Source organism: Poecilia latipinna, unplaced genomic scaffold (genome assembly GCF_001443285.1).
Source record: "Poecilia latipinna isolate Pla-1442-1.1 unplaced genomic scaffold, P_latipinna-1.0 Scaffold4245, whole genome shotgun sequence".
Taxonomy (NCBI): Eukaryota; Metazoa; Chordata; class Actinopteri; order Cyprinodontiformes; family Poeciliidae; genus Poecilia; species Poecilia latipinna.
The window spans coordinates 5,494-10,434 of record NW_015116861.1 but is presented as its reverse complement, the minus strand read 5'-3'; the positions used below and the strand labels follow the sequence as shown (position 1 = coordinate 10,434).

The 4,941-nt window shown below is 36.7% G+C and overlaps 1 long non-coding RNA gene across 1 annotated transcript; it reads right to left on the bottom strand.

Moving 5' to 3' along the window:
• Positions 1–2,953: 2,953 nt before the first annotated feature.
• LOC106942395 (uncharacterized) lies at positions 2,954–4,580 on the bottom strand. The gene is made up of 2 exons (XR_001423622.1): positions 3,995–4,580; positions 2,954–3,329 (listed from the first exon to the last, which is right to left on the bottom strand). It is a non-coding gene; the product is annotated as an uncharacterized LOC106942395 (long non-coding RNA).
• Positions 4,581–4,941: the final 361 nt, after the last annotated feature.

The following is a 4,941-nucleotide window of genomic DNA, read 5'->3' as shown; positions in this document are numbered from 1 at the left end:
GAAGTTACTAATAGCAGGAGTGGAGGTGCGCCAATAAGCAAGTTTACATGCATCAACTATAAACTCATCTTTTAGGAATAATGATACGCTCATGACAATAGAGACATGTGCAGTTCTTTTTCTTTTTTCTAAGGAAAAATAAAAAGCTAATTTTTAGGATTTTCTTTGGTTTTAATGTAGAGAATTTAATTATGCTGTATAACAATTGTAAAATATAAACGTAACTACTTCATGGATTTCACCTATCACAGGTTTTTCTCGGAATGCAAAAAACAAGGATTTGCTGTAATCCAAAAAAAAAAACTGCATAGATGCAGCAAGGGATTAAAGTTAAATGTTGATTATTTGACTCAAAATGAAAAGCTTTTGTTTTGTGTTTTTGTCCAGATCTCCATCAATGCTGCGTGTGTAAAGAGGACAGAGTTCTCAATGAGCTCAGCAACCCGGAGGGGAGCTCCACTTTAGAACAAAAGGAACCAGAACATCAACAGCTCAAAGAGAAGCAAATCTGCATCAGTCAGGATGAAGAGCAGCTTGTGCTGAAACTGGAGACTGGTGACACTTTGGTGAATCCTTCTACTGTGCAGAGAATTCGCAAAGAAACAGAACCACATAGGAACAAACTCATCTCTTCAGGTTCTTCTGAAGATGAGAATCAGGATCAGGAAGGAAGCAAATCTGAGGACTCAGAAAAAAAGAGAGATGAAAAACAAAAACGGCAGAGATATCGGAGAACCAAACAGCAGAAACGTAAAACTGAGAGTTCAAAACAGAAAACACACAAGACAGCTCATCCAGGCCAAAAACAATATTCTTGTAAAATCTGTGATAAAGCCTTTTCTCAAAGCGGTTCCTTGACAACACACATGAGAACTCACACTGACAAGAAACTGTTCACATGTTCAGCTTGTGGAAAAAGCTTCCGATTCAAATCAAATTTACTTGAACACATGAAGATTCACACAGGTGAGAGGCCTTTCTCATGTGAGACTTGTGGAAAAAGTTTCAAAACCAAATCAAGCTTACTTCGTCATATCAAGATTCACACAGGCGAGAAGCCTTTCTCATGTGAGACTTGTGGAAAAAGTTTCAAAACCAAATCTCATTTACTTGAACACATGAAGATTCACACAGGTGAGAGGCCTATCTCCTGTGAGACTTGTGGAAAAAGTTTCAGAAGAAAATCAAACTTACTTGAACACATGAAGATTCACACAGGTGAGAGGCCTTTCTCATGTGAGACTTGTGGAAAAAGTTTCAAAGCCAAATCAAGCTTAGTTTGTCATATGAAGACTCACACAGGTGAGAGGCCTATCTCCTGTGAGACTTGTGGAAAAACTTTCAAAACTAAATCTGAGTTACGTTGTCACATGATGATTCACACAGGTAAGCCTGTCATATGTTTAACCTGTGGAAAACGTTTCCGATTCAAATCTGAGTTACTTCGTCACATGACGATTCACACAGGAGAGAAGACTTTCTCATGTGTGCACTGTGGAAAAAGTTTCAGAGACAAATATCAGTCACTTCGTCACATGAAAATTCACACAGGTGAAAAACGTTCTTCATGCGTGAACTGTGGAAAAAGTTTCAGAGACAAATATCATTTACTTCGTCACATGAAAATTCACACAGGTGAAAAGCCTTTCTCATGTGTGACCTGTGGGAAAAGTTTCATATGCAGATTTCAGTTAGTTGATCACATGAAGTATCACACAGGAGAGAATCTTTTTTCATGTGTGATCTGTACAAAAGGTTTTATAAGAAAATCTCAGTTAGTTGTTCACATGAAGGTTCATACAGGAGAGAGGCCTTTCTCATGTTTTACTTGTGGAAAAAGCTTCCATATGAAATCAAGTGTAATTAATCACATGAGATGTCACACAGGTGACAGGCCTTACTTTTGTGGGACCTGTGGGAAAAGGTTCAGACAAAAAAGTAATTTAACTGTTCACATGACGACTCACACAGGAGAGAGGCCTTTCTCATGTACGTACTGTAAAAAAAGGTTTGCCAGGAAACCACTATTAAATAGTCACATGGCAATTCACAGAGCTCGGAAAACTGTCTTATGTCGCAGTTGTGGAAAAGGTTTTATAGCCAAATCTTGTTTAGTTGTTCACATGAGAATTCATACAGGTGAGAAGCCTTTCAAATGTGTAAGATGTGGGAAAAGGTTCAGATACAGCAGTTTAGATCGTCACATGAGGATCCATACAGATGAGAAGCCTTACTCTTGTGGGACCTGTGGAAAAAGGTTCCGTCAAAAAGGTAATTTAACTAGTCACATGAGGATTCATACAGATGAGAAACCTTTCTCATGTAGAACTTGTGGAAAAAGTTACAAAGTCAAAACAGGTTTAATTGCCCACACATATACACATTCAAAGGTGAAGCCTTTCTCATGTGGGAGCTGTGGAAAAGGCTTCAGTCATCAGAGCAGTTTAACTACACACATGAAGACTCATACAGGATGAGCAGCATAATCAGACCCTCAAGTACCAAAACACAATATCTCACAGTTTGGAAGCAGATTAATTACAGCTGAGTAACATTTCTATAATGTAGCAGCTTGGAGAAGAAGGCATTTAGAATTCAAATTTATCTAAAACACAAAACTTTCACTTTATTCTGTCTGTTGTATCTTTTCATTTTAAATGGTTAAATGAGATATAAAGTCTTATGACGTTATGCATGCATTTTAATGTTTTTCTTTCTAGTGAGATAATGATCTGTCTTTGGAAGTAACAATGGATTTGAATGTTTTCAGATTTAGATTTGTAAAACTTGGAGTCATTGTATGTCTATTCTTTCTACTTTGTTTTATTTAGTTTTGGTTAGAGTAAAGCATGTTAGTTGTTACTATATGAACTGGTGAGGGATATATATTTAGATCAGGGGTTGTTTTGCTGGAATATTTTCCATATTTCACCAATTTTTGTCTTTTTTTTGCTTTTAACCTTTTAACCCTCACCTTCTAAATCACCAAAAATCCATAATGGTGTACGCAAATTAAATCAGCTGCTGTTATAGAACCATTTGGAGTATATACAAAAACTGTCTCTTTATGAAGACTATAAGCAATTTTTTTTGCAGTTAAAAATACTTTAACTGTAAGTAGTTTGTAGCTATTACGTTTATAACACAAAAAAATTAAAAATATTGCTTCACCCAGATTTTTCATTTTTATTTCTTGTAAATGCAAATTGAATGTTGAATGTTGACAGTAAAATACAATACAATTCTGCTTGTGAATTTGAAGACGGATCAAAATAGCACAAAAAAGAAATATCATTTTGGCGTCTCCATTTGGCACACGTGGACAACACCTGACATATAATCTTTAAATGTCTGTAACTGTAGCATACAGTCAGACCTCCTCTTCCTTCTTGCAATACGCTGTCCGTCTGTCCTCTCCAACACTCAACGGTACACTAGCCCCCCATCTCTCCTTCGAACGCACGCCTCGGTGGCTTTAGATTTAGTCTCCAACTTGACCAGACAGAAATATTCCAGCAATAATACAGCCATGTCAAAACGAGCTCAAGTCGCTCTCTGGATATTATTGGCTCTGAAAAAGCCATTTCATAACATCATTGGTCAAATGCGGCGTCAATCAAAAGGGGGGCTCTAGGCTCCCCAATAAAAGCGTTACAATGGACACTGGCAGAGTTGAAACCTGTAAATCTCACCTCAGGGAAAAAAAATGGAAAAACGGCACGCTGGCATTCTTGTTTGGCTTAAGGGGTTTTAGACAGGTTTTAGGCCCCTCTGTCATTTGAGGTTATACCCAGACGTAACTAAAAATGCAGCTGAATAGCCGATGTCAACGTAATTATAATTTGACAGGTAAAAACAGAAGGACTTTTTAAATGCTGTCAGTCAAAATGACAAAATAGTATTGTATGATCTCTGATTTACTTTCAATTTTTTTATTCTAATTTGAATCTAAATGTACTTTTTTATTACTTTCCCTGAGTTTCTTGGACAACACCTGATAAATAATCTTTAAACATCTGTAACTTTAGCATACAGTCAGACCTCCTCTTCCTTCTGCTGTCCGTCTGTCCTCTCCAACACTCAACGGTACGCTAGCCCCCCATCTCTGTTGATTGTATGATGGCAACAATTCAGATGTTGCAGAGTTTTTTTCTAAGTTATGATGCCTGGGATGTGTTCATTTTTTGTTAAAACACCTGCATTGACTTTGTTAATTTTACTCTAAACTGAAACTATTTTTACCTGTGTGATTTTTTAAAAAGAATCTAACACTCTTTGAGAAGGTTTTTGTTTTTTAGGATATTAGAAAATGTATTGATGATGCAGATTCAATTTCAGATAGAAATGTGACTATCACAAACTTTCTGTATAATTCTTAGATAATAAAGTTTTTTCATACTAATGATGGTCTTTGTCTTTTTTCTGTTTAGTAGTGGGTTGGGACCCATGTAAAAGTTTCTGCTTCTTAAGTCATTTCTCTCATTTCTCCCAAGTTTCTGTCTTTTTAAGCCAGTATTTTTATTTACTTTTCACTCGTAGTTGCTTATTTCAGGAGAATCATTCACAAATAAAGTTTCGGATTGATGGTTCAAAAAGTCTGCCTTGTTGGCCAAATTGGTGTTTTCCTGGGTTGACAATCAGGCCATGAACTTCTGGCCTGATAGTCAACCACGTGGTTATAGTTTCAAATGCTGATGTATAAAACTGATTTGTAGTGTTGAGAGGAAAAATTCTTGAACTTTAAAAACCTTTTGACTCGTTAAATCCTCTCTATGCCCGGGTTCAGAAAAATGCTGTGCACAAAGACTGAGATCACACAGAGATAACAGCGTCACAATAATCAGCATTTATTCAAGACAGACCCATACTATCACCAGACAAACACATCACAAAACATCAGAAACCTCAGAGCACAAACACATGAATCTATCTACCTGAGAG